At 48.3% G+C, this 27,000-nt stretch overlaps 2 pseudogenes; one reads left to right on the top strand and one right to left on the bottom strand.

Annotated features, from left to right (window-relative positions):
- The first annotated feature begins 9,889 nt into the window (after positions 1-9,889).
- LOC102436861 lies at positions 9,890-14,624 on the top strand (annotated as a pseudogene).
- Positions 14,625-23,133: 8,509 nt separating this feature from the next.
- LOC102437174 overlaps positions 23,134-27,000 on the bottom strand; it is a 5,626-nt pseudogene continuing 1,759 nt past the window's right edge.

Here is a 27,000-nt window from a genome sequence, read left to right on the forward strand (position 1 = left end):
AGCCCAACCCTGATTGGCCCCCATCGGGCAGGCAGGTGGACCACACCATGCACGAATTTGTGCACCAGGCCTCTAGTATTGTATAAAAATCTAGCCTACCCAAATTAATCTTCTGAGTTAAAGCAACATGTCACCAATCTCCAAGTGACTTTTGTGGAACGTGGTACTGCTGTTGTAAATTTATATTGAAGTAAATTTTTCAAAGTTCAGCCAAGGCAATCATGAAGAACAATGTATGAGGACTGGCTCCATACGATGTCAAGACATTAAAATGTTATAGAAAACAAGATGGTGCTGTACTAACACAGTGTTAGACCACTAGACCACGGAACAGAACAGAGCACCTAGCAATACCATAGACCTAAACCACAGGAAACACCATGCATGATAGAGGGGCTGATGCACAGAAGTGACAAGAAGATAAACTTTCAATAATGTGTGTGGGCAGCGAGGGATCCGAATGCAGTGGGATGAGATTGCACCCCCAGCTCCTACAATGCACTGAAACCCAGAGCAGACAGAGAAGAGCTATTGTTTTACCAAAGACAAGTCAGTAGAGCTCCTAGAAGGTAACACCACAGAATATCTCCAAGAACTAAAGGTAGGGAGGGATTACTGAACAAGACATAAATAGCATTATTTATAAAGAGAAGCACGGACAATCTGGACGATGTTACAATTCAGGACTCTTCATAAAAGACGCCATAGGTAGCGCTAAATCATCAGCCATCAGGTCAGAGAAGAATTTTACAACACGTGCAAGCATCAAAGTGTCGGTCTCCAGAATACAATAAGAATTTCTACAGATACATGAGAAAACAAAATACAGAAAAATGGGCTCACTTGAGCTGCACCTCATAAAAGATAGAAAACAACCAGTTGTTAGTTAAACAAATGAAAACCAGCTCCACATCTTTAACAACAGGAAAGCGCTCGTTAAAACCACAATAAGATAGTATTACACTGGCTCCAAGTGGACGAACATTATAGTGTCTGAAAGCGCCCAGTGCCAGTGACAGTGTGGGCCAATGGTTGTTGAAATGTAAGGTGGTACCAGTGCTTCAGAGAAAACTAGCATCTTCTACTACACTGAAGACAGTCACACCATACCCAGCAATTCCGCTCCTACACTTCCATCCTGGATTAAAGCCACACTGCATGGGAGCCAATGGCCACTTGGGGCAGGTGACCCCTTGAAGCGTGGCTGTAAGGATGTGAGCTGTAAGGGGCTAGATGATGAGTCATAAAGGTAAAACACACACTGAACTTTGAGGACTTACCACAAGAAAATGAATGTAAAATATCTATTTTGGTATTCTGAGACCAATTCCATTGCGGGTGGCATGAGAAATTTTTCCCACACCATCAAGCAATTCAACTACTCAATTTTGACACTGCCTACCCAAATGTAGCATCAGATGCCACATGTTTAAGGCTAAATTCTTAACCTGCTCTCCTCCTTAATCCCATGTCAGGTGCTAATCTCAAGTCCAGGTTATCCACCTGTGCTTCTGATCAACAGGCAGAGTTTTCCAAGATCTCCTCCCCTTTGGGTTTATTAATTTTCCAGAACAGCTCACAGGGAATATGTAAATATTAGGAAATGTAAAATCCATTTCCCCCTTACAACTACTTTGGGCTTAGCTGTTATTATGGTCAGGAATTTTAAAACTTTCTTTTCTAGAGGAAATGTTGGTTGTTGTGGGGTTTTTTTCTTTTTGAAAAGCCAATCAGATCTTCAAATTTACTCAGTTGAATTTTTGTTACTTAACACATTTTTATTGAATTTCTTGGGGTGACATTAGTTTGTAAAACCATACAGGTTTCAAGTGTGCAACTCAACAAAACATCATCTGCACACTGCATCCGTGTGACCGTCACCCCAAGCAAAATCTCTTTCAATTGCCATTTCCCCCTTATTTGCCCACCTCCACCTAGCCCCCATTCCCCTTTCCCTCTGGCTATCACCAGACTGCCCCAGTTACTTGTTCCAAAGTATCTCTGTTACTTTCTTATTTTTGAATTATCTCTACTGCACACAAATTATAAAGTGATATTTAAAGATAATATTTGCTTTCTTCTGCTTTCCATCCTCACTACTGATCATTAAATTATACTGCTCTTCTTTTTAATGTAATCTGTCTTTTCCTCTCTGGTTGCTGTTCAGATTTCCTCCTTGTCTTTGGTTTTCTTTGACTTGCACTGATCCTCATACAACCTCACTGTGGAAGTGGTCACCTTTGAAACTCCCCACCTTGGGCAAAGCCAGCTTTGGCTTTCATTCCAGGCCACAAAGGCCACAGAACCAAAGCTCTCATGATTAGTCTGGGAAAATGCCAGCGGGAATTGTGGTGTTTTGTTTTGTGTGTGTGTGGTGTTTTTTTTTTTTGGGGGGGGGGGTGTAGATATTTTGCCTAATTTCTGGATTCAAGCTTTTTCTAAAATTCTAACCTAATAAGGTTCCATTTAATTTTATTTTCTCTTATTTTATGCATTTATAATAAGGGATTTTATCTTTTTATATATTTTATTGATTTTTTTACAGAGAGGAAGGGACAAGGATAGAGAGTTAGAAACATTGATGAAAGAGAAACATCGATCAGCTGCCTCTGGCACACCTCCTACTGGGCATGTGCATGCAACCAAGGTACATGCCCTTGACCAGAATCGAACCTGGGACCCTTCAGTCCCCAGGCCGATGCTCTATCCACTAATCCAAACCAGTTAGGGCTGGATTTTATTTTTTATACTCACATCCCCTCCCAAGGATTTTGCTATTTCCAGCAAAAGTCTGGAAGAGAATGATGCAACCTGTTACTACCAAAAGCAGAGTCACAATTCAACTTCTACCACACAGAAAACGGGGTTTGTGTAGTGGATGGGGGGGGCAATGCCCTTCTAGTCCCACACTGGGAATGTCCACTTCTTTCCTCAGGGCCACTTTCTAACATTTAGAAAATAACTTATCTGGGTTTGGTGTTTGCTTTTGTATCACTGGGGCAGTAACCTGGGCCCATACTGCTTGTGGCCACCAGAGCCAGTGTTGTGGCTGGACCAGCCCTTGTGGTTCTTGCTGTGATTATCGGACACGCGTCATCAACAACCACACGGGAACTTGGAAAAAACACGTTTATCACAGTGGCTCCCACGGCCCTTTTCTGCAGTTGTGATTTCCACAGTTTCTGGTCAGGTCTGAAAATGAAAAATGTCAGAAATAAACAATTCATAAGTTTTAAATTTCTCAGTGTTCTGAATAGTATGATGGATCTCACACTGTGCCAGTCTGTCCTGCCTAGAGGTGAACCGTGCCTACTTTGCCCAGTGTCTCCACGCTGTATACACTACCCACTTGTTATTCACTTAGAAGCCATCTAGGTTATCAAATCAACTGTCCTGGTGCCGTGGTGCTTGTGTTAAAATCACCCTTATAGTAGCCTAAGGCTACGTCACAATCTCTACGTCATTCACCGCCCTTCAGTCCATCATGGAGGCATTGGGTGTCATCTCACATCAGCACAGGCAGGAGGTGAGTACAGAATCAGGAGATATTTTTAGAGGAGAGACCACATTCACATAATCTTCAGTACAGTGTGTATGTTATAATTCTTCTATTATATAATTCATTATTATTGCTCATCTCTAGTTTATACATCAAAATTTATCGTGTGTGTGTAGGGAAAAAAATCATCCTATATAATAAAAGGCTAATATGCAAAATTTCCCCTCAACCAGGAGTTTGACCAGGTGGTGGGGCCGGCTGGCCAACCACCCACGGCCCCTCCATCCAGCCAGGCCAGCCAGATTGGCCCAAATTGGGGCAGGCCAGCTGGACCCCACCCATGCACGAATTCATACACCGGGCCTCTAGTACTATATATAAGGTTTGGAACGATCTGTGGTTTAAAACATCCACTGGGGGTCTTGGGACATATCTCCCACAAAGAAAGGGGACAATTGTACTTACAAGTCCTGGAAGACACACAACATACCGAGGCCCACTCAGCAAGGTCACAGATAGAGAAACAGAGAGGACCTAATGTTCAGCCTCTATTGGGGAGGAGAGTGGGGTGCCCCGGATTTTGCAGGTTCTCTCTTGGTGAATTTAAAGCAGAAGAGCAGGAATTAAAGTTCAAGGATGGAAAATTGGGCTACTGCAAGCAGTCAGTTATGTAGGTCACCCACGACTTTCTAAAAGGGAACTTCATGGGCGGGACAGCCTGGCTCTTCATCCGATGGATGCCTTTCACATGGAAGCCTGGACCACCCACAGTTTACCGTCACCCACTTATGATAAAGAGCTTATTCTTAGGCGTCCATGCTGTAGCACTGAATTTTTGGCTCTTCCGTTGTATGAGCTCTTTCTTCAGTCCACCCTCTCAACCCACGTCCCTCCAAGAACTCACGTTTGAAGGACAGAATGGTGTTCGCCAGATGAAAGCAAGGACGCATGCTCTCCAGGAGAGTGATCTGATATTGCAAAGACTTTCATGGAAGATTGAAGGAACAAAAGCCATGAGGAAAGGGTGAGTGAGTAGATCAGTGCCAGGGGAAGGTGCCTGTGATGTATTGTCTAGAGCCAGGGAGTCGGGAAGGGGTGTGTGTAGGAGAGAGTCAGGGTCATCCCTCTGGCTTGTCCTAATGGGCCACCCAGACAGGAATCGGGAGGGCCTGTGGGAGGCGCTCTCGCACCCCCTGCAGCGCTGAGAGCCCTACAGGAAACACTCTATGGTTACAGCAGCGCTCTATGGTCCTTTCAGCCCCGCCCCTTAACTTCCGCTTCCCCTCAGTAAAACCGGCTTCCTTCCCGCGTCTTCCTAGCGCAGTGCTTGCACGTGGATCCCCATAACTGTGTGGAGGGCGTTGCAGCCGTTTCTTCTTCCCCGAATAAGTCCTTTTTGGTGATGAAATACCTGGTCAGCTTTGGTTACAGCGCACGGGCTGTTGGGAAGATTCCTGTGGGGCCCTTCAGTGGGACCGAGAAGGGCTGACGGGCAGGAGGTGCTGGGAGAATGAACAGGTAAAGTGAGGCGAGATGACCGCGGAGAGACGACAAGAGGCCTCATCATGAGCCGAACGCCAGGTCGGGAGGCTGGTCTTTCCCTGCGGAGGCTTTGAAGAGTCCGGGATGGAAAATGACACCAACACGCCATCACCTCCGGCTTCAGGAGAACTTGCCAGCAGGACCTTCCTGTTTAAAAATAAAAAGGGAGACCAGCCAGCCCTGAGCACTCACCACGTGACCTCTGTTGGTTCACTTCCGTTAACTTCCATTCACTTCCGTGTTAACTTCTTCAACGCTCAGGACCAGCTCTGAGTAGGATGTATGGTCTCTGCTGTACATAATGGGAAATTGAGGAACAGAAACGCATGAGTCACTTGATGACCGTGCCTTCGGATGTGCTGAAGCCAGCATTTTATTTATGAAAATGTGAAAAGCCAAGATGTCCAGCCCCCAACGTGGGAGTAGAAAGGGGAAGCTCACAGGAAGTCCTGGGGGGAAGCTGTTGCCTCGGTGGGCACACAGCCGGGTGGCTGGTGGGGGAGCTTGGTGTTGGTGTTGGTCATCATGGTAGGCGATTGGGAGGAAGAGCTACACCTGGAACAAGGCGGAGCCAATTGTCAACCCTGTTATATCTGGTTTGATAGTTGATTAGGGCAGGAGGGTTAGTCATTCCTTTCTGCCTGGTTCTTTTTCATGTGTTCCATGTTGACAGTGACAGCCCCTATTTTAGCATCTATTTTCTTAAACACATTGATGACAGAGTCCATGCCTGAATAGATATACTCCAGGTATCTAATAATTATTGACTCTATTGTCAATGGCATCTTTTACAACACCCTAATTTTTGTTTATTGCTGTGACATAGCATTTGATTTTTTTCTAATTTGATTTTGTCTCTAGCAACCTTGCTAACTCTCCTATTAAGGCCCCAAATATATCCATATATACTTCGGATATTTCTATATATGAAATCATTTATGAAAATAACTTTGTTTTCAATTTTCAAAGCTATATTCTTTTTTTCTTTTTAAATATATTTTATTGATTTTTTACAGAGAGGAAGAGAGAGGGATAGAGAGTTAGAAACATCAATGAGAGAGAAACATCGACCAGCTGCCTCCTGCACATCTCCCACTGGGGGTGTGCCCGCAACCAACGTACATGCCCTTGACCGGAATCGAACCCGGGACCTTTCAGTCTGCAGGCTGACGCTCTATCCACTGAGCCAAACCGGTTTCGGCCAAAGCTATATTCTTATTGCCTTTCTAGCACCCAATGCTACTGCATTAGGTGTGGTATTTGCTGAAGACACCCTCTATCTCGTTAGAGAAATTCTGTGTAGTGGGCTGTGAGTTTTATCATGAAGGCATTTGAAATCACCCAGTCCTCATTGTTTTACTTGTTGAGATTTAATCAGTCAAGGGCCAGCGAGAAACTACAGAAGCCCCACTATGTATTTCAGCAGCAGGAATTTAATGTAAGGAATTTGTTATGCCCGTGTTAGAACACAAATGGAGCAGAAAGGGAACACAATTTGGATGTCCTAACTCTAATCAAAGTACCCAGCATGAGTTTATAGGTATACTAGAGGTCCAGTGCACGAATTCGTGCACTGGTGGGGTCCATCTGGCCAGCCCTGATGGGGGCTGACTGGTGGTGGGGCCAGCCAGGGTGAGGAGCTGCAGGCCATTTTCCAGCTGGCTCCACCCCCAGATCAGTGCTGGGGGAACCACTGAGGGGCTGGTTCAGCCAGGGCAAGGATCCACAGTCATTCTGGTCATTCCACTGTTCAGTCGCTGGGCATTTATTATATAGGATAATTGAGATATAATTGACCTATAACTTTTTGCTAGTTCCAAATTGTGAAGGGCCCACCACAAGCTGTTAAAATTCTTGTTAATTTCCACCACCACATAGTGTTACACACTTTTTCCCCCTTATGATGAGAACTTGTAACAATTTTTCTCTTAGCAATTTTCAGATATTCAACACAGTATTATTAACTATATTACTATAGTTCATAATATCAACACATACTATTATTAGCTACAGTCACCATGCTGTATAATATTGTTGAGGTCCAGCCCCAGCATGTCCAGAGGTTCCCAAAGGTGTGGACGGAGCCGGTGAAGAAGGAATGACATGGAGACAGCGTTCAGTTGATCAGCAGCCTAGCCAGGTTCTCTAACCACGTTCTAGCCAGGTTCTCCAGCCAGGTTCTAGCCAGGTTCAGTCTTTATTGTCCTGTTACATCTGTATTTACACCAGTTGATTTTAATCCTATCCATTCTATTCCAAAGGTTAGGGCGTTTGTTATCTGCATTCCAAGGTCACTACTCTATTGTTCTGTTAAGCTACAAGGATGTAACTGAAGGAGATTATCCTAAGTAAAGATTATGTAGCTTAAGTGTGATTGTTTGTAGTTAAAGTGATTAATTACCCGCCTGGCACTTAATTAAGGGGCTTTACTGATTCCCTTCCTTAGTCCTGTTAATCCCTAACAATAGGGAAAAATACCCACCTGGGGAAACAACCTTTCTCGGAGAGGTGACCTTCGTTAAAACACATAGCGCTAAGAAGGGGAGCAAACATATTAAGAACAGTATGCCATATATCCCAGGTCCCTTGAAACATATGCTGTGCAGATGTTTCTTCCCTGCAGCGACTGTGTCAAGCAGCAAGGATGGACCGGCTTCAAGCAAATTCCCCCTTTTTTATTTTTTAAATGACAGCGCATGCAAATCAGCGGCCACCTCTCAGATTGGGTTGTTTAAGACTCGGAAGACCTGTTTGTGACTTTGCCAACAGGTCAGTCCGAGGCTTAACCCTATATCAGCCCCCCACATACTATGTCCTCATGAATTAATTATCTTATAACTGAAAATGTTGACCTTTTCCTACCCCAACCCCCTCTGCCTCTGGCAGCCACCAGAGTATTCTCTGTATCTATGAGTTTGATTTTTTCAAACTTTCCACACATAAGTGAGATCATACAGTATTTGTCTTTCTCTGTCTGATTTACTTCACTTATAATGCCTTCATGGTCATCCATGTTGTTGCAAATGACAGGTTTTCCTTTTTATGACAATAATCTTCCATTGTACATGTACCATTTCTTCACCCACTCATTTATGGATGGGCACTGAGGATGCTTCCACATCCTGGCTATTGCAGAAGATGCCAAAGTGAACATGGGCATACATACATCTCCTCAAGTTAGTGTTTTTATTTCTCCCAAATAATTACCCAGAAGGGGTGTTGCTGGGTCCTGTGGCAGCTCTATTTATAATTTTTGAGGAACTGCCAGACTGATTTACTAGTACGTAGTGGCTGCGCCAATTTACATTCCCACAGTGTGAGGGGGTTCCCCTTTCTGAACATTCTTGCCAACACTTATTTCTTGTCTTTTTTGTATCCCAGCTTGAGATTTGCTACATGGTTCAGTGATAGGAATTGTGGGGCACAGCCATGGAAATCGTGCTTTCTTTAGTCCGCTGTTTGCACTGGACAATCTTCATTGTAATACGTGAGGAGTCTCAGTGGGTGTTCATTGTAATACATGGATGGGTGGAGCTGGTTACCTCTTATTCATCTGCACCCGAGGCAGGAGAAGACCTGGTTTTGTGGAGCGTGATAGTTGTACAAATGTTGAGATCACTGCTTCAAAACTAATACACAAAGTGGCGCACATGAATTTTTCTGAAATGAGAATACACATCATGTCACAAAAGCTACAATTCTGAAAACCAAAAATAAGACAATTCCGAATAATTACAGACCGTTCTTATTAGTAGTATGGCATACCTTTCTACAACACCTGCATAACACGCTCCCCACATTTTTTGACTGATACATTTAATGGACTCTTTATAGGACAATAATCCTGTCATATACTAATATGTGTTAATATCATACTAAGAAACATTATTAATTGTTATAATAGTATATGTATATAGTATAGAGAATAGAAAGAGAATTCTGTGTGTCCTCAGCATGGTTGAGAGAAATTTCTTTTTCTTCTGTACAGTTTAAGGAACTTACTTCCATTGCACAACTTGTTACTGGGAATGTCTGAAGTGTTTCACATCATTGTCATATTTGGGAAAACATTGATCAAGTTTCTTTCTTTCATAAAAGAGCAGTAGGATTGCAGGTTATGTCCACACATCACTCAAGCCCCTGCTGGGCTTTGAAAAGGGACTGAGCACGTTAAGGGGCCCTGAAGGTGGAGCTTCCTGAGCTGTAAGGTGGCAAATTTGCTGTCGTGTGGAGGTCCAACCTCTGAGGCTCCCCCTGAAGGGGTGAGATCTGCCTTCACACATCCCGTTCTGACGGGGCCTGTGCGCTGTCGCTGTCCCTCAGACCCTGGGAGACCCCACATGTGTGCTTCCCGTGTGCCCCGAAAGGCGTCAGCTTTTCCCCTGGGTTCCACCCTCCATGAGAGTTGAGTCTAAATTCCTTCTTTCCAGCATTTGAGTGATGTGAAGAAATTTTAAAATTACCCTTTTACACAATGGTTTCAGCTGGAGGGTGGATCCCCTGAGTCACCAGGACCAGTGATGACCACCGTGTCCCCCTGGGGGACCACCCTCTCGACTTACACCTCATCTGTAAGGGGGTCACTTTCAGATTCACATCTGGACATGCCTCTCAACCTCTGGGGCCTCAGTATATTTACCTCCAGGCTCAGGAGGGGGGAGGGGAGATAGGAAGATTTCTCAGTCACCACACCCCCTAACTACTGTGTAGGCGAAGTTCCCTTTCCAGGACTATCCACAGTCTCTCCCCCTGGGCTTCCTGTTGGGGCATCCTCAGCTCCACCCCAGAGCTGGCACTTTGCTCCCTGACACAGGGACCCGGACCTGCTCTGTGCTGAGAGAGGCAGACATGGTGCCCCTGCTGCTGCTGCTCCTGCTGTGGGGGGGTGAGTGGGCCCAGGGAGCGGCGGGATGAGGAAGTGGGAGAGGGATGGGGCTGCATCTGAGCCTCTGTGTCCCCCTCCCAGAATCTCTGGAGGAGCAGCCAGGCTTTGAGCTCCAAGTGCAGGAATCCGTGACGGTGCAGGAGGGTCTGTGCGTCCACGTGCCCTGCTCCTTCTCCTACCCCTGGAGCTCATGGTCTTCCTCTAGTGAACTCTACACCTACTGGTACCGGAAAGAGGACAGCATATGGTACAGTTCACCTGTGGCCTCGAATGACCCAAATAAACCAGCAAAGGGAGAAACCCAAGGCCGTTTCCTCCTCCCCGACACCAGGAACAATGACTGTTCCCTGCACATCAGAGATGCCAGGAGGAGTGACGCAAAAATATACGTCTTCCGAATGGAGAGAGGAAGTGTGAAATATAATTACCAAGACAAGATGCTGAATTTGCAGGTGACAGGTAAGGCAGGGGCCCCGGAGAGAAGTCTGAGATGTGGAACTCGGTCTTGGAACAGGAACAGGACACTGGGTCACTCCCTGTCCAGGCCGTGGGCCCTGGGTGGTGGAAGAGACACAGGACCTGGGTGAGCTCAGGCCCCGAGGCAGGGCCTCTCTCAGGGTCCCACTTCCTGCAGCCCAGGCACCTGCCTTTCCCCCCGCAGCCCTGACAGAGAAACCCCACATCCGGATAAGGGAGCCCCTGGAGTCCAGCCGCCCCACACAGCTGGCCTGCAGCCTGCCAGGGGCCTGCGAAGGGGGACGATCTCTCACCTTCTCCTGGGCGGGAGCCGCTGTGGACTCATTGGACCCCCAGAACCTCAGCTCCTCAGTGCTCACCTTCACCCCGAGGCCCGGGGACCATGGCACCAACCTCACCTGTCAGGTGAAATGGGAAGGGTCCCAGTGGACCACACAGAGAACCATCCGGCTCAATGTCTCCTGTGAGTGTTGAAGGGGTGGCTGGGTCTGTGTGGGTAATGGCACTGGCGAGTGTGTGTCTGTGTGTGTGTCTGTGTCTGTGTGTGTGTGTGTGTGTGTGTGTGTGTGTGTGTGTCCAGGAGGCTGAACTATCCTGAGAACACTCATGCATGGATCTGCCTGTAGGTGGGGAGGGGGCCAGAAGGACAGCTCTCCCCTCTTCCCTGTTGCCTCCTTGGCGTTAGGGGTGTCATCCATCCCACTCCTCCCTCTGAACTGGGGCCATATTTTTCTATCCCAGATGCCCCACAGAACCTCACCCTAGGCATCACCTTCAGAAACGCCACAGCTAGGCCTGGCCAGTGTGGCTCAGAAGTTGAGCTTCAACCCAGGAACCAAGAGGTCACAGGTTAGAATCTGAGTCAGGGCACATGCCTGGGTGGCGGGCTCTATCCCCAGTCGGGGGCGTGCAGGAGGCAGCCTATTGATAATGTTTCTCAGCCATCTTTCCATCTCTCTATCCCTCTCCCTTCATCTCTCTCTCTAAAAATCAATAAAAACATATTTTTTAAAGAAATGTCACAGATAGGAAAGAACCGAACCTCTCTGCGCTGGGACCTGCCCCTCCGGACCATAGTGGAGCAGAGGGGGGAATCTGAGTTTGAATGGGATCAGATTTGGGAAGGGCAAGGACTAAAATTATCACGCTTCCTCACTTACATCCTGTTGGTGGGTGCCTGTACCTGAGTCCCCCCTTCCCCTCCCCCTACTCGTCTTCCGCTCCCTCTCCTTGTCTTCATTTCTCTACCCAAAGACCTCAAGATTCTGCAGGCCACTTCCCTTTCCATCCTGGAGGGAGAGGCCTTGAGGCTGCTCTGTGTGGCTGACAGCAACCCCCCTGCCGAGCTGAGCTGGTTCCGGGGGTCTCCCGGCCTGAACACCACTCCCATCTCCAGCACCGCGATCCTGGAGCTGCCTCGCGTGGGGCCTGCACAGGAAGGAGAGTTCACCTGCCAAGCTCGGCACCCGCTGGGCTCCCACAGTGTCTCTCTCAGCCTCTCCGTGGGCTGTGAGTGGGGAGACCCCGGGGGGCAGGACAGCTGGGTTCTGGGGAGATTAGAGGCACCGCTGACCCTTCTCCTCGCTCCCCACAGACCCCCCGCAGCTGCTGGGACCCTCCTGCTCCTGGGAGGACCAGGGTCTGCACTGCAGCTGCTCTTCCATGGCCCAGCCGGCCCCCTCCCTGCGCTGGCGGCTGGGTGTGGGGCTGCTGGAGGGGAACCATGGCAACGCCTCCCACGTGGTCACCTACAGCTCAGAGGGGCCCTGGACCAACAGCTCCCTGAGCCTCCGGAGGGGCTCAGCCCTGACCTCAGACTCAGCTGCGAGGCCCGGAATGTGCACGGGGCCCAGAGCGCCTCTGTCCTGCTGCTGCCAGGTCAGGGCCTGCTGGGGGCAGAGGCCACGGAGGAAGGAGTGGGTCAGAGAGAGCGTGGGGCTGGGGGTGGGGGCTGTGGCCTGGACAGGAGTGATTGCTAGGACAGGGCCTGCATCTCCTGCCTGACTGAACCGACAGCGGGTTCTGGGAGGAGGAGGAAGAGGAGAGACCGAGTCCCGCGAGTGGGTGTCTCACGCCCCTCTCCTCTGCAGGGAAGGCGGTTTTCCAGGCGGGAGTGGTTCCTGCGGCTCTCGGAGGTGCTGGAGCCCTGGCCCTGCTGTCCCTGTGCTTGTGTCTCCTCTCCTTTTGCAGGTGAGCCTCTGGGGCAGGAGGTGCAGGGAGCTGTGTGGTAGGGAGCGCCCAGAGATGTCGCTGAATTTCACAAAAACAGAGCTTAGTACATCCAGAGGGGACATTTCTGTGGGGAGAGGGAGTAGCCGCTTTTTCACGGTAACATTTCCCTGTATTTAAAGTGCACAGTTCAGTGACCCTAGTTCAGTCACAGAGCTGTACACCCAACACCACATCAATTTAAAGTAGGTTTTTTCATTGGCCCCAAATGAAAACATAGAAACGCTGGCCCTGGCAGGCGTAGCTCAGTGGTTAGAGTGTCAGACTGTGACCAAAGGATCCTGGGTTGATTTCTGATCAAGGGCAGAACCTGGGTTGTAGGTTTGGTCCCTGGCTGTGGTCGGGGCACGTGCAGGAGGCAACCAATTCATGTGTCTCTCTCACATCAGTGTTTCTTTCTATTTCTCTTTTCCACCCCCTCCCATCCCTCCCTCACTCACTTCTATTTTCTCTAAAAATCAATGGAAAAAATATCCTCAGGTGAGGATTAACGAAAATAAAATAAAATAGAAACTCCACGTCCATTGATTGTCATCTGCTTTCATCCTCCCCCAGCCCTAGGCAACCACTATTTCTTGTTTCTCCAGATTTGCCCATTCTGATCTTTCATAGAAATGCAATTACAAAAAATACATGTTTTTTATGACTGACTTCTTTCATGTAGCCTGAGATTTCCAAGGTTCATGTGTCAGCACTGCATTGCTATTTATTTATAAATGTATTCCATGGTATGGATGGGGCACATTTTATTTGTCTGTTCATTCATTGGACATTGGGTTGCTTGGGCTTTTTGGCTGCCATGAATCACACTGATGATGGCTCGTGCACAAGTCTCTGCCTGTGAGAGGGGCCTTGGTGATGAACATTCAGTCTTGGCCAAACCCCTGGGCATCCAGGGGGATGGGATCCTCACCTGCATGTCAGAGTGTCTCCGAGTCTGGCCTCAGGGTCTAGATGCCTCTGTTGTCCCCACAGGAGGCAAGCAGCCAGGAGACCAAAGGTCACGAATGATGAAGACCCTGTCATGGGCACAGTCACCTGGGTGAGTGACGTGGGTGTCTCCTCATGCGGGTTAGGCGGGGGTAGGCATGTCCATTCAAGGAGTCCACACTGAGCTCCTGAGCAGTTCCCCACACCCGTTCCTCTGTGGTCAGCTGGCCAGGCAGCTGGGAGTCGACTTCTCCCCTTCACCTCCCAAAGCCCATGGTCAGCCTCCTGCCTCAGGCCTGCTGATCATTGAGCCCACCTCACCACTCTGATAGGCCCAGGCTGCCAGAACCATCTCCCCAAAACTGTCACTTTCTACCCATTGTGGGCATGTTACTTCACCTCTCCTCACCTTGGTTTCCCCATCTGTAAATGGGGATAAGAGTATCATCCTTACTGCATGTCTGTGAGGATGAAATGTGATTAGTAGGCCCTCCATATGGTCTAATCAGTTGAAGTATTACAGAATTTTAACTGAAGGGGCAAAACCTGAGTTGATAAGACAGGTGTGTGGAATAAGAGGATGACTGGAAAACTGTTCCTTCAGCCCACTTCCCCTCGGGACCATGCTGTCTTATTCTTCTGACTCCCTATTCTCCTTCACTCAGGGTTCCAAGCTAAAACTTGGGCTAGACAAGCCCCCAAACCAAGGGCTGCCCACAGAGGATCCCCCTCTGTCGGAGGAACACTGGGAGGTCTACTACGGCAACCTCAGCTTTCATGGGATGAAGCCACGGGAACCTGAGGACCCGGAGACCACCAGCAGCATCAACGAGTACTCGGAGATCTAGGAGAAAAGCACATGAGGACTCGCTCAGAGCTCGGTCCTGGCCAGAGGCATCCCAGCCCCTCAGGGGGGAAGAAGTCAGGGACTCATTGCTGAAGCAGGAGGAGACCTTGTGGCACGATTAACGTTAACTACTGTATGAGCAGCGCAGAAAGAAGACAGGTGATGGGATTACAGAGACGTGGCCTCAAACGCAGGCTTCAGCACATCCCAAGGCAGCAGCCGCCAACTGGTGGTCCATGAGGTGAAAGGTTGGCGACTGCCGTCAAGGCAGTGTCATCACGTGGTGATTCACTTCATGTCTCTGTTGCTCAGTGTCCCTCTGTACAGAGGGCATGCATTGTACTCAAAGCTGGTTGTTGCAGTAAATAAATCAGCACATGGACATCAACCAACAGAGGTTCCATCACAGACGTGTGCCCAGCACTGGCTGGTCTCTTTTTGAACAGGAAGGTCCTGCTGGCAAGTGCTCCTGAAGCCAGGGGTGAGCAGGCACAGTGGACTTGGTGACAGCTTTTTGGTGTCATTTTCCATCCCAGAACGCTTCAGAGCCTCCCCAGGGAGAGGCCACTCTCCTGACCTGGAGTTCGGTTCATGAAACAGTTTCTTACCACTTCTCTGGGGTCATCTGGCCTCACTTTCACCTGTTCATTCTCCCAGCACCTCCTGACCACCAGTCCCTCCCTTGTCTCATTTAAGGGCTCCACGGGGATCTTGCCAACAGTTTGGGGACCATACCCAAAGCTGACCAGGTACTGCATCACCAAACATGGTACAGGGTTCCAGGGAAGGATGAATAGGGAAACTGAGACAGGAAAGTTAAACGAGGCCACACAGTGTGGGCAGTTTGCAGCCAGCTTGTAACTAACAAGCCATCATCTTCTCCAGCCAAAGACACTTGAGAGAAAATGGTTAAAAACCTCCCTAAAGAGAGCGTGCAGAAAGGGAGGGGGGAAAGGGGAAAAGGAAAAAAAGGACAGTTTTACTCCCTAAGCAGAGAAGACAGTGTTGTATTGTAAATCAGCGAGCTTAATAGAAGACGCCTTAGTGAGTCAATTAATATGGAGTCTTTTATTATGATATGGAGTCTTTTATTATGCTAGCAGGCCCAGACTGCTTCCGAAGTCTGAGCAAAGCAACATGGAGGAACTTCTCCCTTTATATCCCCCCTAGCCCCTTTGTCTCCCAAATATAGAGTTTCTGGACCTTTGCAAGTTTTCAAAACCTTGAGTACGACACAGTTCTATTCGGAAAACTAACACACCTGGCATGAGAGTATGGGAGTATCAGTCCCTAGCCTACAAGGTCAGACAGCTAAGTTGATCTTCCCTATTATTCAAGTAAGCTAAAAAGCCTATGTTTACAGAAGCTAATAAGCAGAGTTAATTCACAGAATAAGGAACTGTCTAAGAATAGCAGAGTTGACTCACAAAACAAGGGACCATCTAAAATAGAGAATTTCAAACAGCAGTTTTACAAAAGAGAGATTACTGTGTTTCACCAGCAGTCTCAAGGCCTGGCAAGACAAAGCTGCCAGGTGCTTCTCATGAATTCTGGGAAGGCCACTCCAACGTTAAAAGGGACCTTGAGAAGGAATCTGTACCAAGATATTCAGCAAAGGAATTTTGAAACCTATAGACAGGAGGGTGTACAATGCCTCAGACCCGCTCACTTTTCTAAATTGGCCGGAAAAGCCCATCTGTGCTCCGAGCCGGATGAAATACGACAGGTTTGCATGCTTTGCTTTTTCAATGAAGGTGCATGCGTTCATTGCTTTAATGAATTGGCTTTTCACAGCGCAGGCAAGGTCTTTGGTACAAATTCATTTACAGGAGGAGACAAGGATGGAGGTCAGGAGCAGCCCTCTCCCACTGACTCGGGGGGTGCCCAGTCACATCTCTCTGGTGTTGGTGCCTCTAGCAAAAAGGACTTATTCAGGCAAAAAGAAAGCGTTGCCTTGTTATGGCGAGCCACGTGCCCACATTGAGCAAAGGAGAAGCCAGAAGGAAGCCCTTTTTAGAGGGGAAGCGGAAGTTAAGGGGCGGGGCTGAAAGGACCATAGAGCTCTGCTGTAATCATAGTGTTTGCTGTAGGGCTGTCAGCACTGCAGGGGGCGCAAGACAGCGCCTCCCACAGGCCATCCTGATTGCTGTCTCGGTGGCAAATTTGGAGCAGCCAGAGAGCTGACCCTGACTCTCCTACACACACCCCTTCCTGACTCCTTGGCTTTAGACAATACATCACAGGCACCTTCCCCCGGCATTGATCTACTCACCCACCCTCTCCCCGTGGCCTTTTTCCTTTAAACCCTCCACGACGGTTTGTACAAAAATCGTGGCCATTTTGAGACCCCCCTCTCCTGGAGGCCACACCTCCTCGCTTGCTTTCATCTGGTGCACACGTTCATGTCTTCAAACCTCCCCGTCAGCCCTTCTCTGTCCCACTGAAGGGCCCCACAGGAATCTTCCCAACAGCCCGTGCGCCATAAACAAAGCTGACCGGGTATTTCATCACCAAAAAGGACTTATTCGGGGAAAAAGAAAAGGTTGCGACACCCCCCTCAGTTACAGTGAGCCACGTGCACCCACAGAGCAGGGAAGAAGCAGGAAGGAAGCCCGTTTTACCGAGGGGAAGCGGAAGTTAAGGGGCGGGGCTGGAAGGGCCATATAGCTCTGCTGTAACCATAGAGTGTTTCCTGTAGGGCTCTCAGCGCTGCAGGGGGTGCGAGAGCGCCTCCCACAGGTCCTCCCGATTCCTGTCTGGGTGGCCCATTAGGACAAGCCAGAGAGCTGACCCCGACTCTCTCCTACACACACTCCGCTTCCTGACTCCCGGGCTGTAGACAATACATCACAGGCACCTTCCCCCGGCATTGATCTACTCACTCGCCCTCTCCCCGTGGCCTTTTTCCTTAAATCCTCCACCCTGGTTCGTACAAAAATCATTGCCATTTGAGACCCCTCTCCTGGAGGCCACACCTCCTTGCTCGCTTTCATCTGGTGCACACGTTCATGTCTTCAAACCTGAGTGCTTGGATAGGCTTGAATTGAGAGGGTGGACTGAAGAAAGAGTGCATATCCTTTCCCCTCTAAAGGTGAACTAATTAATTTTTTTAAAGAAAGTTCTAGAATGAATGCAGCCAAAAATTCGCCAGCAGTACTGTGGCTAGCGTAAGTGCCTAACAATAAACTTTTTTTAATCCTCATCCGAGGAGATTGTTCCTGATTTTTTAGAAAGGAGGGAAGAGAGAGAGAGAGAAACATTGATGTGAGAGAGAAACATCAGTTGGTTGTCTCCTATATGTGCCCCGACGGAGAATCTAAGCTGAAACGTAGGTATGTGCCTTGACCGGGAATTGAACCCCCAACCTTCTGGTGTACTAGAGACAATGCCCCAACCAACTGAGCTACACTGGCCACGGCACAATAAATTCTTTTGATTGTAAGTGCCTGACATTAAGCTATTGATTGCCAAGGCATCCATTTCAAAGGCAACCATATTGCCAACTAGATAAACAGCCAGGTTGCCCCTCTAATGAAGTTCCCTTTTTTGTTGTTGTTTGTTAATCTTCACCTGAGGATATTTTCCATTGATTTTTAGAGAGAGTGGAAGGGGGAGGGAGAGACAGAGAGAAACATCGATGTGAGAGACACACCAATTGATTGCCTCCTGCACGCACCTCTACAAGGGACAGGGAACTGCAACCAAGGTACGTGCCCTTGACCAGAAGTGAGCCCAAGACTCTTCAGTCCTCTGGCCGAAGCGACTAAGGCATGAAGTTCCCTTTTAGAAACCTCTGGGTGGCCTAGATAACTGATCACTTGAGTGACCCTGCTTTTCCCTTCCTGAACTTTAATTCCTGCTCCTATGTTTGAAGTTCACCAACACAGAACCTGCAAAACCCTAGGCACCACCACCTCCACCCCAATAGAGGCTGGACACTGGGTCCCCTCTGTCTCTCTACCTGCTGAGTGGCCCTCGGCGTGTTGTGTGTCCTCCAGGACTTGTACGTACAATTGTCCCCCTTCTCCCCAGGAGCTATGCCCCAAGTCGCCCAGTGGGTGCTTTAAATCGCAGATAGTACCAAACCTTATATATAGTATGATTTTTCCCCTCATACACACCAAGGATAAACTTTGATGAGTAAATTAGAGATGAACAATAATAATGAATATTATAAAAGAAGAATTATAACATATATGCTGTACTGAAGGTTATGTGAATGTGGTCTCTCCCTCTCTCAAAATATCTCCTGGTACCGTACTCACCCTCCTGCCTGCGCTGATGGGAGATGACACACAATGCCTCCATGATGGGCTGAAGGGCGGTGAATGACATAGGCCTTAGGCTACTATAAGGGTGACTTCAACACAAGCACCATGACACCAGGACAGTTGATCTGATAATCTAGAGTCTAGGTCCTAGATGACGACTAAGTGACTAACAAGTGGATAGTGTATACCAGTGATGGCGAACCTATGACACGCGTGTCAGAGGTGACACGAGAACTCATTTTTTTGGTTGATTTTTCTTTGTTAAATGGCATTTAAATATATAAAATAAATATCAAAAATATAAATCTTTGTTTTACTATGGTTGCAAATATAAAAAATTTCTATATGTGACACGGCACCAGAGTTAAGTTAGGGTTTTTCAAAATGCTGACACGCCGAGCTCAAAAGGTTCACCATCACTGGTGTATACAGTGTGAAGACACTGGACAAAGGCACTGTTCACCTCTTGGCAGGACAGACCGTAAGTATGAGAGTCATCATATAATTCAGAACATTTCAAAACTTATGAATTGTTTATTTCTGCAATTTGTTATTTAGTATTTTCAGATCATAGTTGACCACAGGTAGCAGAAACCACGAAAAGCACAACTGGGGGAAAGTAGGAGGAGAACCACTGTAACAAACCTGTGGCTTAAGTGTGGCTTAAAATCATCGTAAAAACCACCAGAGCAGGTCCAGCCACAACACTGGCTCTAGTGGCCAGTTGTGTGGGCCCAGGTGACTGTCCCAGTGAACAAATAAAGCACCAAAACCACATAAGTTATGCCCTAAACTTTAGAGAGTGGCCCCAAGGAAAGAAGTGGACATTTACACGGTGGGACTAGGAGGGCATTGGCCCCCCACACCCACTACACAAACCCCACTGTCAGTGTTGTAAGAAGTTGACTTGTGACTCTTGTTTAACACCAAGTTAAATCATTCTGCTCAAGACTTGTGCTGAAAAATAACAAAATCCTTTGGGGGTAAAAGAAAAGTGAATAGAAAAAAATGAAATCCCTCATTTTAAAAGTATAGAATAAGTGAACGGAAAAGTAAATGGGACCTTATTAAGATGGAATTTTGAACAAGCTTGGATGCAGAAAATTAGGTAGAATATCTAAGCCAAAAATAACTCCCCACAGGCATTTGCCCATACAGATCATGTGAGCTTTGGTTTGTGGCCTCTGTGGCCTGGAGATGAGAGCCAAGACAGGCCCTGTCCGAGGCGGGCAGTTTCAAAGGAGGCCACTCCCACATTGAGGTTGAATAAGGGTAAGGGTGAGTCAAAGAAAACCAAAGACAAAGGGAAAATCTGGACAACAGCCAGAGAGGAAAAGACAGATTACATTCAAAAGAAGCGCCGTGTAATTGAATTATCCGTAGCAATGAGGGAAAGCAGAAGAAGGCAAACACTACCTTTAAGTATCACTTTATAATCTATACTTAGTAGAGAGCATTCAAAGATGAGGAAGTAAACACAAAATCTTTAAAACAAATAAATGGAGAAAGTCATTGCCTGTAGAGTAAAACTACAGTGTTTAAATTCATGGCAATGATAACACCTAAGTCCAAACCGGTTGTGGTGATAGACACTGGCTGCCAGAACCATCTCCCCAAACTATTACTATCTACCCTTTGTGGACATGGTACTTCACCTCTCCTCACCTCAGTTTCCCCATCTGGAAATGGGGATAATGAGTGTCACTCATGCTGGGTGATTAGTAAACCCTCAATATGGTCCAATCGTTTGTAACATTACAGAACATTAAATGCATGTCCTGGGTAACCCTGAAGGCAGTGTCAAGTCAAATCTGCTTCCTTCCCTTTTTTAAATCCTCACCCGAGGATATGCTTTTTATTTTTTATTTTTTTATTGTTGACTCTATTCCAGATGTGCCCCATCTCCCCCCCTTTGCCTCCCTCAACCCTCCACCCATACCCCTAGGCATCCCCCTAGGCCTTCACCACATTATTTTCTGTGTCCATGGGCTGGGTATATATGTACATATATATTCTTTGGCTGATCTCTTCACATCCTCTCTCCCCTCCTACCCTCTGAGATCCATCCTTTTGTTCCATTTATCTATTCCTCTGGTCCTATTTTGTTCATCAGTTATTTTGTTCTTTAGATTCTACATTAACTTTTAGAGAGAAAGGAGGGAGAGAGAGAGAAACATTGATCTGAGAGAGAAACATCAATTGGTTACCTCCCATACATGACCCAACTGGGTTATCAAACCCAAACCTAGGTATGTCCACTAATTGGGGATCAAACCCACAACCTCTTGGTACAGGAGATGATGTTCCAACCAACTTAGCCGGACCAGGGCTGCTCAGTTCACTTTTAATCTCCTGCTCCTAGCACAGCGCACAGCCAAGGCAAATGCTCAAATGTATTTATGAATGTTTCAAAAGCTTCGCCTCCCCACAAATAGAGTTTATTGTGGAAGGTGAATTCCTATGTTGCTGGTGCCCATGAGAAAACATGCAAACAGCTAACAGTCTTTCCAGCCTCTGAGCAATAAATGCATATGATCAATATTTCTTCTTGTTATTACCGGTGTCTGCCCATTCTTCCTCTTTTTAAAAAATATGTTTTTATTGATTTCAGAGAGGAAGGGAGAGGGAGAGAGAGAGAGAGAAACATCAATGATGATAGAGAAGCATCGATTGGCTGCCTCCTGCACACCCCCTACTGGGGATCAAGCCTGCACCCCAGGCACATGCTCTTGACTGGAATGGAACCTGGGACCCTTCGGTCCGCAGGCCGATTCTCTATCCACTGAGCCAAACCAGCGAGGGCCCATTCTTCCTCTTCATGCCCGGCTGCCCGGCTTCCTCCCCAGGCCCCTGCTTCTCCTTAACTGTCCTAACCTTCCCCCAAAACTACCCTTTCTGTATGTCACCCTGAGATTTTAGTTCCTAGTGGTGGCCTGACAAGCTTGGTAGATCCCCTAAGACATGTAGCAATTCATTAGGGGAACTTCCTCTTTGGGGGACATTTCGGTGGCAAATACTAAGTGGAATCTTAGCATTTTGCTGGCATAAGCTCAAAAGAATAAGGCAACCAGAGGGGTGAGAGGAAAAGCACAGAGATGAGCCCAGCCCACTCCCACCCCTTCTCCTGACTTTTCCTTCCTAAGAGGAACTCAGCCTTTCCAAAGCCCCTTGGACTTAGGTGCCCTGCTGGCCTAAGTCTGGGGACCTCCGGCTTGTGAATTGGAGTCCTTAGCAGAGCTGAGCCCAGGTGTGCTCCAGAACCACGGACAGCGCCAACCCTCTGGCCAGGAGCTCCCCAGGTCTATGGATCGCCCCCTGGAGGCCGAGCCTTGCCTTGTCTCATGTGGAGGTAAGGCCGGGGATTGAGGCTGGTGACATTCTGTCAAACTCCTCCTCAGTCTCCCCCTGGAACCTCTCTCATCCTAGGGAAGAGGAGACAGCTTCAGAGACACAATGCATTTCTGAGAGGTCGCTGAGCCCCTTGTCCCTCAGGGCTGACTCTACTCTCACCCCCTCCAGAAAACCTGTCAGAGTCCTGCCCTTCCCTTACTTCCTCCCCATTATTTTGCTTTTAACCCCTTTCTTGTACTGTCACGGAGCTCTGGACAACAGAAAACATGATCAGTGATCCTTCTCTGAGCCTGGAAGAATGCCAAGTCCACTTCGTCAGCTCAAATGAAGAAATGAAGTATCAGAAGTTGGGTTGCAATATTGTATTTGGAGCTGGTAGGTCACACAAATAAATTCTAAGTTTTAATTTATTCTACATAAAGGTTAAATATTCAGATTGGGAAAAGGATCCTGTGGCCTTAGTGGACCACAGCATGGAGACAGTTGTCCTGAAGAGCAGAGCAAGCCAGGACAAGGAGGGGAAAAAATAAAAAAAACAACTAGGAAAGCTGGATTAAAATTTTTTTTAATGTTTGGAGTCAACAAAAAGACAATTTGCACAGTGAAGAGGGAAGAAGCAGGAAGTCAACAGCGATGAGACAAGTATTTGGAGCCACTTTTTAATTCAAATAGACTGCTGACTCTGAGCAGTCACAGAGAAACTAAGTAGAACATTCAAGAATTTCATGGGGCTCTAGCCAGTTTGGCTCAGTGGATAGAGCGTCGGATTGCAGACTGAAGGGTCCTGGGTTTGATTCCCATCAAGGGCATATGACTGTATTTCGGTCTCAGTCCCCAGTAGGGGACGTGCAGGAGGCAGCTGATCAAGGATTCTCTCTCATGATTGATGTTTCTATCTCTCTCCCCCTCTCTCCCTATCTCCCTTCCTCTCTGAAATCAATAAAAATGTGGAGGAGGGGGGAGAAGAAGAAGAAGAAGAAGAAGAAGATGAAGAAGAAGAAGAAGATGAAGAAGAAGATGATGAGGATGAGGTTGAGGTTGAGGAGGAGGAGGAGGAGGAGGAGGAGAAGGAGAAGAAGAGAAGAAGAAGAAGAAGAAGAAGAAGAAGAAGAAGAAGAAGAAGAAGAAGAAGAACAACAACAACAACAACAACAACAACAAGGGGAGGAAGAAGAAGAGGAATCTCAATCTCACTGGACCAGAAAAGAGATCTTGCCAAGGAGGAGAGGCTCCCATAAACATCAACATCTTGTGGTTAGGACTGAAAATAATGAGACGCAATAGGGCCAGAAACTGGGTTTTGAATTCCCTCAATGCTTGATGGGATTGTAGTGACCCACCTGCTACAGGCCACAGTAACGATGCCTGGAGGAGGAGAATCCTACCCAGGGTCTAAATTGTAGTCTGCATAATTTGTCATTGAGCATCAGACAGGGTGCGATCCGGGAGACAGTCACCCAGAGAACTATGAGAAGACGGGATTTATTAGAAAACTCAGACCTTAGACCATGTGCCAGGAGCCAGGAAGTGCTGTTCTGGAGCGAGCGGGAGGGTGAGAGACAGCGTCACGGAGCAGCTCACCTGCAGCACAGGTGCAGGTGGACGTGAGAGCCGGCCCATCCCGTCTCTCAAACCCCATCGCCTGTCTTCTTCCTGCTCTGCCTGGGGCTGCTCATCCAGCCGTTAATGTTAATGGGGCCGCAAGGTCTCCTCAGGCTTCAGCAATGAGTCCTGGACTTCTTCCCCCCAACCCCCTCCCCCAGGGGCTGTGATGCCTCTGGCCAACACCCAGCTCTGAGCGAGTCCTCATTGGCCTGCATGCTTGACCTCTGAGTACTCGTGGGTGCTGGTCGCCTCCTGGAACCGAAGCTCCCGTGGCTTCATCCCCTCAAAGGTGAGGTTGGCGTAGTAGAGCTCCTGTTGCTCCCCTGACAGAGGGCCCTTCTCAGCAGGTGACGCTTGGTTTGGGGGCCCATCCGGCTGGAGATTTTTCTGGGAGCCCTGAGTTAAGGGGAGAGAAGGGCGTCCGAGAGGCATGAGGCAGACATGGTCCCAAAGAAAAGTGGGGCTGATGGGACAGTTTTTTCCTGCATCATCTTATTGCACAGACACTTCTCATGGACCCGACTATTCGCTCATGCATTTAAAATTTTTTCTTTTTGTTTGTTTTTGGGGGTTTTGTTCTTTGGGTGCAAAAAGAAAGAGACTTATTCAGGTCCTGGGGCCTAGAAGAATGGTGGACTTTCATCTCGAAGACCATCCTCCTTCCTACTCAAGCCTGCTGTTCTTTTTTTTTATTTTTTTTATTTTTTGAGACTATTGCAGATGTTGACTAGACCATATCAAGGGCCTACTGATCATATTCCATTCCCTCAGAAACTCAGTAAGCATGATGCTCTCATTATCCCCATTTACAGATAGAGAAGCTGCGATAAAGGGAGGTGAAGTCACATGCCCACAATGGGTAGGAAGTAATAGTTTGGGGGAGCTGGTTCTGGCAGGCTGTGCCTATCAGAGAGGTGAGGTGGGCTCAGTGGTCAGTGTGGCTGGGGCAGGAGGCTGACCATGGGTTCCGGGAAATGAATGGGAAGTCAACTTCCGGCTGTCTGTCCAGCTGACCACAGAGGAGCTCAGTGTGGACTCCTTAATGGACATGCCCACCCCCGACCTACACGGCATGAGAAGACACCCCATCACTCACCCTGGTGACTGTGCCCATGACAGGCTCTTCATCATTCGTGACCTTTGGTCTCCCGGCTGCTTGCCTCCTGCGGGCTTTCACTCTAAGGGGAGAAGTCAGCAGCCAGAATGGCTCAGGCACAGATGGGCACCTGCCCCCACTCCCTGATGGACAACGGTGGCTTCCAGGCCCTGAGGCCAGTCTCAGAGACCCTCCTGACATGCAGGTGAGGACCTCATCCCACTAGATGCCCAGGGGTTTGGCCAAGACTGAATGTTCATCACCGAGGCCCGCAGACTTGTGCACGAGCCATCACCAGAGTAATTTATGGCAGCCAAAAAGTCCAAGCAACCCAATGTCCGTCAGTGAAGGAACGGACAAATCAGATGTGCCCCATCCAAACCATGGAATATATTTGTAAATAAAAAGCAATGCAGTGCTGATGCATGAACCTTGAAAATCTCAGGCTACAGGAAAGAAGTCAGTCACAGTAAACATGTATATCATGGCATTTCTATGAAATGTCAGAATGGGCCAATCTAGAGAAACAGGACATACTGGTTGCCTGGGGCTGGGGGAGGATGGAGGCAGGATGACAATACAGGGATGTGGAGTTTCTCTCTCTCTCTCTCTCTCTCTCTCTCTCTCTCTCTCTTTCGGACTAATAAAAAGTTTTCAAACTTGACTGTGGTATGGGTGCACAGCTGTGTGACTGAAGTAAAAGCCATTGAATTGTACCGTTTAAATGCATCAGAGTTCCCGAAACCGGTTTGGCTCAGTGGATGGAGCGTCGGCCTGCGGACTGAAAGGTCCCAGGTTCGATTCCGGTCAAGGGCATGTACCTGGGTTGCGGGCACCTCCCCAGTAGGAGATGTTCAGGAGGCAGCTGATCGATGTTTCTCTCTCATCGATGTTTCTAATTCTCTATCTCTCTCCCTTTCTCTCTGTAAAAAATCAATAAAATATATTTTAAAAATAAAAATAAAAAATAATAAATAAATAAATAAATAAATAAATAAATGCATCGGAGTTTTGCCATAACCAGTTTGGCTCAGTGGATAGAGCGTCGGCCCGTGGACACAAGGGTCCCAGGTTCCATTCTGGTCAAAGGCATGTGCCTTGGTTACAGGCACATCCCCAGTAGGGGGTGGGCAAGAGGCAGCTGATCGATGTTTCTCTCTCATCCGTGTTTCTAATTCTCTATCCCTCTCCCTTCCTCTCTGTAAAAAATCAATAAAATATATTTTAAAATAAAAATAAATACAGCGGAGTTTTACCTCAATAAAGCTATTACCCCCGCCGTCCCTGCCTCCCACCTGGATGTACTAAGCTTTGTGTTGGTGAAATTCTGTGACCTCTTCCAAACCCCTAGGACCCGGCTCCCTGCCACAGAGGCTCACATGCAAATGAAGATGAGACACAAACACAGGGACAGCAGGGCCATGGCACCAGCACCTCCGAGAGCCGCAGGAACCACTCCCGCCTGGGGCACGGCCTTCCCTGCAGAGGAGAGGGGGGTGAGACACCCACGCCCGGGCCTCGGTCTCTCCTCTTCCCCCTCCTCCCAGAACCAGCTGTCAGTTCTGTTCAACCAGAGTCCAACTGAGCTCAGTGGATGAGCATCCACCTGTGAACCAGGAGATCCCGGTTCCATCCCTGGTAAAGGGCACATGGCCAGGTTGTGGGCTCGAAACCCAGTAGGGGGCGTACAGGAGGCAGCCGATCAATGTTTTTCTCTCATCATTGATGTTTCTCTCTCTCCCTCTCCCTTCCTCTCTGAAATCAATCAAAATATTTTTGGGGGAAAACAAGAGATGCAGTCCCTGTCCTACCAATCACTCCTGCCCAAGCCACAGCCCCCACCCCCAGCCCCACCTTCTCTCTGACCCACTCCTTTCACCCAAAGACTCTGCCTCCAGCAGGCCCTGACCTGGCAGCAGCAGGACAGAGACGCTCTGGGCCCCGTGCACATTCCAGGCCTCGCAGCTGAGTCTGAGGTCAGGGCTGAGTCCCTCGTGGAGTCTCAGAGAGCTGTTGGTCCAGGGCCCCTCTGAGCTGGAGCTGACCACGTGGGACGCGTTGCCATGGTTCCCCTCCAGCAGCCCCGCCCCCAGCCGCCAGCGCAGGGAGGGGCCGGCTGGGCCCTGGAGGAGCAGCTGCAGTGCAGACCCTGGTCCTCCCAGGAGCAGGAGGGTCCCAGCAGCTGCGGGGGGTCTGTGGGGAGCGAGGAGAAGGGTCAGCGGTGCCTCTAATCTCCCAGAACCCCGCTGTCCTGCCCCCCGGGGTCTC

This window comes from Myotis lucifugus, unplaced genomic scaffold, assembly GCF_000147115.1.
Source record: "Myotis lucifugus unplaced genomic scaffold, Myoluc2.0 scaffold_1382, whole genome shotgun sequence".
Classification (NCBI taxonomy): Eukaryota; Metazoa; Chordata; class Mammalia; order Chiroptera; family Vespertilionidae; genus Myotis; species Myotis lucifugus.